Genomic DNA, 8,919 nt, shown 5'->3' with positions numbered 1-8,919 from the left:
AGTCTCTCATGATTTATTCTCTAATATATCTTATAGCAACTTTCCTCCATTTCATTTATGCTGACCTCCAGTTTATAGGACTTGTAAAATGAAGAATCAATTTATTTTGTGGCTAATTGTTTAACTTGATCAAATATCAGATCCTCAGTGAGACTATAATTGAAGCACTTTTCTCAGGATGTAGTATATTGTAAACATTCCAAAGGTTATTTATTGTTGTTAGTAGGTCAACAATCCAATTGATTTCTTTCCTCATATTGCCTCCTTCCCTCAAAAAAGTCAATCCATGTTCAGTAATAATATGATTACATTGTTGTACTTGTGTTGTTTTTCACATCATAATTACAGTGCTGAACTCCAATTTGCACATTTTACTGTGCATCAAATTAACCTATGCAGCTGATTAAAAGATGGAAGCTCAAGACCTATAGCTAAAGATTTTTATTGAGCAGATCTGGAGTAGGCCTGTATTTAGGCATTTTAGACAAAAACCCTGGACCACAAACCACATCTTGAGAAATTGTGTTCCTCTTATATATATAAATGTCTAATTATAATATCTGTAGCCATTGGACTGGACTGTAGTTATCACTTTCTATTCATACTCTTCTAGTGCAAGAGATATCTCACAAGATAGACCACTGTTTTTCAAAATAATTCTTATTTTTATGTAGAATGATATTTATGATATCCATTATTAATAGAGTAACCAATTATCTAGGTTTGTACAGGACTGAGTGGGCTGTGGTGACATGGGACTTCTAGTGATAAAACCGAGACAATTCCAAGAAAACTAAGTTGGTCAAAGACTCCTAAATTATAAAATCTTTCTTTGAGATAATTCAGAAAAGAGAAAAGTATAAATAAATGCCAGGAGCCGACCTTCATTGCCCACCTGATGGCAAAACCCAGGGGGTCGACAAGAGAAAATCACAAAGCTGTTCTCTGGAAGCGACGCTACGGATATCCTTCTTCTAATTAATCAGTTTATTCAATCACCTTGTTTTTCTTATTGGGCCTTTCAAGTCATCAATATACATTCTACAAATTTACAGCATAAAAAAGGTGGAGTTGTCGGGAGCCAACCTTCATCACCCACCTGATGGCAAAGCCCAAGACACTGGCAAGAGAAAACAGCAAAACAGTTCTCTGGAAGCAAAGCTACTGATATTCCTCCTTTTAATCAATCCGCTTATTCAATCAGCTCAAATTTTTCTTGCTGTGATTTTCCCTGTAACTTAGCAATCAGTTAATCATTCAGGGAACTTTGAAGAAAATATGTCCCTGTAGATGGTACAGTGGGCAGTTACCAAGAAAGCAGTCATGTTCCAATTTCTCCAAAGAATAGGCTCTACGAGTTTCAGTTACTAAAACAATTGGAATAATAATATAAAAAATAACTAGCCCTCTAGCTTGTCAGGCATAGAAATAGTAAGATTAAATTCTTTGAAGTAGAAAAGCAGTAATACAAGGAAATAACCAGAAAATATTCTCACAGATGAATTTCCTGAGAAGTTTCTGAGGGTAAAAACAATAGCTTGACGTAAACATATAGAAAGTAGAAAGCATATATATGCTTGCTGAAAAATCAATAAACTGTCCAGATTGGTTCACCTGAGCTGTCTGTGTCCATTCCTTCGCGCAACACCAGCCCTCCTTCAGGGTACCCCTGGACCAGTCTGAGTGGGACTCCGGCTAAGAAAGAAAATGTTTATTAACTTTCATTTTTTTTTTAACAAATATGATACACGTGATACATACAAGGCACTATTCAGGTGGCAGATGTAACAATGATCAATATAGACTCTTCCTTCACTGGGTTTTCAATCTGTTGGGAGAAAAAGAAGTAGTCACTACAATTATGTGAAAGTGGAATATATATTGTTACAAGATCACATATCACAGGTACTTAAAGCACTGAAGTAGTGTCATTGGTGACTTTTTAAAGAGCTAGTCATCACTTGATATCAAGGATAACAATTATTTAATCCTGCAAGACTGTCTTGGAGGAAACCACTTGAACAATCATGACCAAGATCAAATTTTTCTTGGTGGGGGTGTTTCTTTTTACTTCCGCTGAATCTGTGGCTTAAAATAACAAGACTTTGTTTGCTCAGAATTTGTTAACAATTTGAGTTGTATAGCCAACTGAATAGGCTTATCACTTTTCCACATGGTATCCACTGGTTTTATACAAAGGATAGATATATTAATCATCTGGGATGTTTGGAAACTCTGATATAGCTGACACTATTGAATGACTATGCCTCTGTCTCAACATGGTCATTCATCCTCAAGGAAGCTTATCATAATTTTCACATGACGACAGTATTCCAAGTAAGTGTGAAAGCTTCAAATTTCGTGAGACCTTACACAATGTCATTTCTGTTGCATTCAGTTGGTGAAAGCAAGTCACAAGACCAGCACAGATTCAAGGGGTAAAAAATAGACTCCATTATTGATGGAAAAAGTTAAAATACTGGCTATTTTTAAACTATTTCATCGAGGAAGAGAAATTAATTTATACATAAGCTTATGTTCACACTTGTCAAGGTTTTCTCCAAGGACAGTTAACTAACTTAAAATACACAGAAAAAACTTACATGCATATAAATCAGAATATAGTTTCCTAACCTATTCAGTATCGAGATGACTGTTTCACATTTTGTTCTCTTCTCAAATCTTCAAATTACTACTTCTATTATTTATTCTCTGCTAATTATTTTATTTCCTAAATATATATATCTCTCTCTTTCTCTCCCCCCCCACATGATTCTACTGACATTAAGTACTCCCAGCAGCTATACTACATATTTGTTGTCTTCCCTCCTATCACAATGTGTGATGTATGACATTTATCAAACATGAAATACTATACATATCAGGAAAATTCTACCCCCTCCGGCCTAATCAAGGACATTGGTCAATCCTCAGTTTTCATATTATTCAAAATATAAACCAAATTTACTATAGCAAATCCATCCCTTTTTCTTGAAACATTTTTTTAACCCAGAAGTTTTCACACTTAATGTTTTGTTTATACACTTTAAGCTTATCCATCTCAGTCTCTTTTTACTAATTTCTTATCTCCTCAACCACCTCATGTGAAAATACCTTGGCATCAGTCCTTAAACCTCTTATCTTCTTGATGCCTACATATTCTCTTGAGGATCTCATCCAGTCTCAGGGATTTAAACATTATCCATACTCTGATAATTTATGTCAAATTAATTCATCCAATGTAGACTTATTTAAACATAAGCTTCTTATATTCTTAGAGATATATCCTACTTGAATATCCTTAAGATAACAGACACCTCAAACATAATATGCCTGCTAAAAAAAATTTCCTATATTTTCTCCCCAAATCAAGACTGCTCATACACTTAACCTCTTTCAAGAAATGGCAATTCTGTCCTAATTACTCAAAACAAAATCTTAAAAAAGTCTCTGACTGATTCTTTTCTCTCACACTCCTCATCCAACCAGTGAACAAATCTTGTTAACTTTACCTTCAAAATATATTCAGAATCTGCCTGGCATTATCACCTCTATCACAATTTTTGTTAAATCATCACATTTTTTCAGGGGGAGCTAAGTTGGCGAAGTAGTAGGAGGACACTATCCTGTCCTCATCCCTCAAATACAGCTTGATGAATATCAAATCATTCTGAATACCCAAGAAATTGATCTGAAGATAGACAGAACAAACTGGAAATTAGAGGGAAAGAAAGGCTGCATTGTGGAAGGTAGAGGTGCAGAGACATGGGAACAAATGGATCACCTGTGCTGTGGAAGGGAGGAAACCCTGGAAACAGACAAGGGAGAGTGGGATAGAGAGAGATGGAGCAAGTGAAAGAGATATGGAGACAGAGAGGGAGAGAGAGAGAGAGAGAGAGAGAGAATGAAGCTAATAGCGGATCACACAAGAACATTTCCCCAAAGCTAACGACTGGGAAAATGAGAGAGGCTGATGTTTGTGAGTATTTATAACCAGTATGGCTCAAAGACAAGTGTTAGAGGTGGGTGGTGGGCCTGGTGTGGAGCACTGAGGACACTTCAGTGCTCCTGTAGAGAAGGAAGGCAGATAGCACAATCAGCTGTGCCCCTGGGATACACTGGGAGAAACTGTTACCCCTTCTTCTTGGAATGAATCTGGGAGAGGTGGCATTGCCTCTCAAGGGAAAAAAGAAATCGCATGCACCATTTCTTTCCCTTACCCCTCAACATAGTTGCAGAGACATCGCTGAGGACAGCTAACATGGACACTGACTCTTATTCCAAAATACATGTCCCTGGGCTTCGGTACAACTACCCTTGTGGGACAAACCTGCATCAGCCCCGCGGTGGTGAGACACACCTCCAAAAGAGGGTCTCCACCATATCAGGTCTTTAATCATTTTAAACTCAGCTCGTCTGTCTGGAATAGAGATCAAGGTACACTGTGCTGCATGCAAATGGTCTAGACACAGACAAGATGAAGACAGTGAACTGAGGGATGCCTGAGACATAGAAGGGGTGATTTTAGCTCTTCTGGAAGGATTTTCTAGACACAGGTAGACATGAACTCCCTTCTCTGAGGACAAGAGGGCTGGCTGGTGTCATTTCTCTACCCCACCCTTAGTGTAAACTAACTTCAAAAGGCGGCACACCACCAAAACTGTTGGCCTGAACTATTTACACAAAGCCCTGCTCCCCTGCACTCTGTTGGTGCTGATTTTCTCAGGCAAGTGTGCCTGATAACCAGTGTAGAAGACCTCTGCCCCAGAAGACCAACACAAATCCCCTGTACACATTAACTCTACTGACCATACAATTCTGCAAGCTTCAGCTCTAGTGGAAATAACATCAGGTATCTGTTAGCAAGCAGACCAGAGCACACCTAATTAATAAGACTCACTACAGTCTGTCGAAGTCCAAACACTCCCCACTGGAACAGGAGAAACTCTGCAGAGGACTGACCAGGGGGAAAGAGCAGCCAAAAACAACAGCAGAATTCACAGAGCATAAACCAGAGACACTTTCTGAAGTGCCAAGCCTAGATAGTATATAACTTTTCCTCATAAAGCCATTACACTCAGGAACAGGAAACACAACAAGCTTTCCTAATATACAGAAAGAAAAAAAAAACCTAGACAAAATACCAGAATGGAGAAATTCATCCCAAAAGAAAGAACAAAAATGTCATAGCCAGGGATTTAATCAAAACGGAAAAAAGAGATATGCATGATTGAGAAATTAAAGCCACAATCACAGGGATACTAGCTGAGCTTAAGAAAAGCATAGAAGACACCAGGGAGAAAATTATCACAGAGATAAAATACCTAAAGCTAAGCAGGTCAAATTGAAAAATGCAACAAATTAATCAAAACTGACTGCATGTAATGACTACAAGAATGGAAAAATCAGAGGAAGGAATAAGTAATATAGAAGAAAAAACTAGGGAAAATAATGACCCTGAAATAAGAGGAAAAGAAAAATCTTAGATCACAAATGTGGACTTAGGGAACTCAGTGACTCCATAAAGTGTATAATAATTGTATAATAGGAGTCCCAAAAGAAGAGAGGGAAAAGTGAGAAGAAGATATAGTTGAGAAAATTACAGCTGAAAACTTTCCTAAATTTGGGGAAGGAAACAGACATCCAGATCCAGGAGACACAGAGAACTTCCATCAAAATCAACAAAAGCAGGCCAACACCAAGACAGATTGTAATTAAACTGGCAAAATATACTGGAAAAAAATATTCATCCAGCAAGGCCATCATTCAGAATAGAAGGAGAGATAAAGAGTTTCCCTGACAAAGAAAAATTAAAGGAGTATGTGGCCCTTAAACCAGATCTAAAAGAATGGGGAGTCTTTGAGTGGGAAAGAAAGACAAAAGCAACAACGCCGAGAAATGAACAGAGAAAATCTCCAGAAACTGCAACAGTATAGGTAATCTAATAGCACTAAATTCATACTTATCAATAATCACTCTGAATTTAAGTGGAATAAATGCTCCAATCAAAAAAACATAAGGAGGGGCACCTGGGTGGCTCAGTTGGTTGAGTGTCCGGCTTCAGCTCAGGTCATGATCTCACAGTTCGTGGGTTCGAGCTCCGTGTTGGACTCTTTGCTGAAAGCTAGCTCAGAGCCTGGAGCCTGCTTCAGATTCTGTGTTTCCCCCTCTCTCTGACCCTACCCTGCTCATGCTGTTTCTCTCTGTCTCATAGCAATAAATAAAAAACATAAAAAAAATTTAAAAAAAAACCCGTAAGATATCAAAATGGTTTAAAAACAGCAACAAGAACACGTATCTATATGTTGCCTACAAAGAACTCATTTTAGACCTAAAAATACTTGCATATTGAAAGTTAGTGGATGGAGGGGTGCCTGAGTGGCTCAGTCAATTAAGTGCCCAACTTGATTTCAGCTCAGGTCATAAACTCACAATTCGTGAGATGGAGCTCCACGTTGGGCTCTGTGCTGATAGTGCAAAGCTTGCCTGGGAATTCTTTCTCCCTCTCTCTACCCCTCTCCACCACTCACACACTCTGTCTCTCAAGATAAAAAAAATAAAATAATAGTGAAATAAATTTCAAAAAAACAGAAAGTGAGTGTATAGAGGACCATTTATCATGCTATCTGACATCAAAAGAAAGCTGGTGTAGCCATACTTACCTCAGATAAACTATATTATAAAGAAAAGACTAACAAATGGTAAAAAAGGGAATTTTATCATAATAAAGGGGTCTACTCAGCAAGAAGATCAAATAGTTGTCAATATTTATTCCTACAACCTGGAAGCACACATATATATAAATTAATTAATAACAAACATAAAGGAATGCACTGATAATGATATGAAAATAGTAGGGTACTTAACACCCCACTTAAAGCAAAGCACACATCATCTAAAAAGAAAGTCAAGAAGGAAACAGTAGCTTTGTAAGAGATGTTTGACCAGATGGACCAACAGATATATTCAGAACATTTGATCCTAAAGCAGCAGAATAACCCATCATTTTTGAGTGCACATTGAACATTATCCAGTATAAATCACTTACTGGGTCACAAATCAAGCCTGACAAGTACAAAAACATTGAGATTATACCACACATATTTTCATAGCACAGCATTATGAAACTTGAAGTTAACCACAAAAAAAAATTGGAAAGACCACAAATACATGGAGGCTTAAGAAAATTTTATGAAAAAAATGAACGGGTTAACTAGGAAATTAAAGAGGAAATTAAAAGAAAACTACACGGGAGCAAATGAAAATGAAATCACAGTCCAAAACTTTGGGATGCAGCAAAAGTGGTCATAAAGTTAAAATACATAGCAATACAGGCTTACCTCAAGAAGTAAGAAAAGTCTCAAATACACAACATAAACTTACACCTAAAGGAACTAGCAAAGGAACAGTAAATAAAATTTAAATACAGCACAAGTGAAACAATAAGGATTAAAGCAGAAATAAATGATATAGAAACTAAAAAGCAAACAAAAACCAGTAGAATAGATCAATAAAACTAGGGTCTTTGAAAAAATTACTAAAATGGTTAATTTCCTAGCAAGACCTATCAAAAAGAAAAAAAAAAGACAGAAACAAAAAATCACAAATGAGAGAGGAGAGATCACAACAAAAAGCACAGAAATACGTACAATTATAAGAGAGTCTTATGAAACGTCAACAAATTTGGCAATGTGGAAAAATGTATAAATTTCTAGTAACATATAAAAACAAAAACTGAAACATAATGAAATAAAAAAATTGAAGAGACATACAATTAGCAGAGAAATAGAATCAGTACTAAAAAAATTTCCCAAAAACAAAATGCCAGGTTCAGATAGATTCCCTTGCGAAATCTACCAAATATTCAAAGACAAGTTAATACCTACTCTTCACAAACTGTTCAAAAACAACAGAAATGGGAGGAAAACTTCCAAACATCTTATGAGGCCAGAATTACCTTGATTCAAAAATGAGACAAAGAACTCACTAAAAAGGAGAATTACAGACCAATCTTCCTGAAGAATATAAATTCTCAATTCTCAATAAGATACTAGTAAATTGAATCCAACAGCACATTAAAGTAAAGTGAGATTTATTCCTGGCATGCAAGGGTGATTCAATATTCACAATTCAGTCAATGTGATACACCATTTTAATAAAAAGAAATGATGAAACATATCTCAATACATGCAGAAGATGCATTTGACAAAATAAAGTGCCCATTCATAATAAAAACTCTCAACAAAGTAAGAATATAGGGGACATACCTCAACATCGTAAGGGGCATATACAAAGGACACACAGCTAATATTATCTTGAATGGGGAGAAACTGAGAGCTTTTCCCTGATGGTCAGGAGCAAGACTGGAATTTCCACCCTCAATATTGTTATTTAAAATAGTTCTGAAATCCTGGCATCAGGAATCATAGAATAAAGAGAAAAAAGGCATCCAAATTAGCATGGAAGAAGTCAAACTTTCACTATCAAAGATGACATGATACTGTATGTAGAAAACCTGAAAGACTCCACCAAAAAATTGCTAGAACTAATACATGAATTCAGGAATGTTTCAAGATACAAAATCAATGTTACAAAAATCTATTGCATTTCTATACACCAATAATGAAGCAGCAGAAAGAGGAATCAAGGAATCAATCTCATTTACAGTTGTACCAAAAACCATAAGATACCTAATAATAAGCCTGACCCTTAAAGAGGTAAAACATCTGTATTCTGAAAACATTTATGAAAGAAATTGATGATGACACAAAAAAACGCAAAAGTATTCCATGTTAATGATTTAGAAGAAGAAACATTATTGAAAATGTACATACTACCCAAGGCAATCTACTCATTTAATGCAATCCTTATCAAAATATCACCAGTACTTTTCATAGCTTGAACAAACAATCCTAAAGT

The sequence above is a fragment of the Suricata suricatta genome, chromosome X (genome assembly GCF_006229205.1).
Source record: "Suricata suricatta isolate VVHF042 chromosome X, meerkat_22Aug2017_6uvM2_HiC, whole genome shotgun sequence".
NCBI lineage: Eukaryota > Metazoa > Chordata > Mammalia > Carnivora > Herpestidae > Suricata > Suricata suricatta.
Note: the sequence above shows the minus strand (reverse complement) of the source record.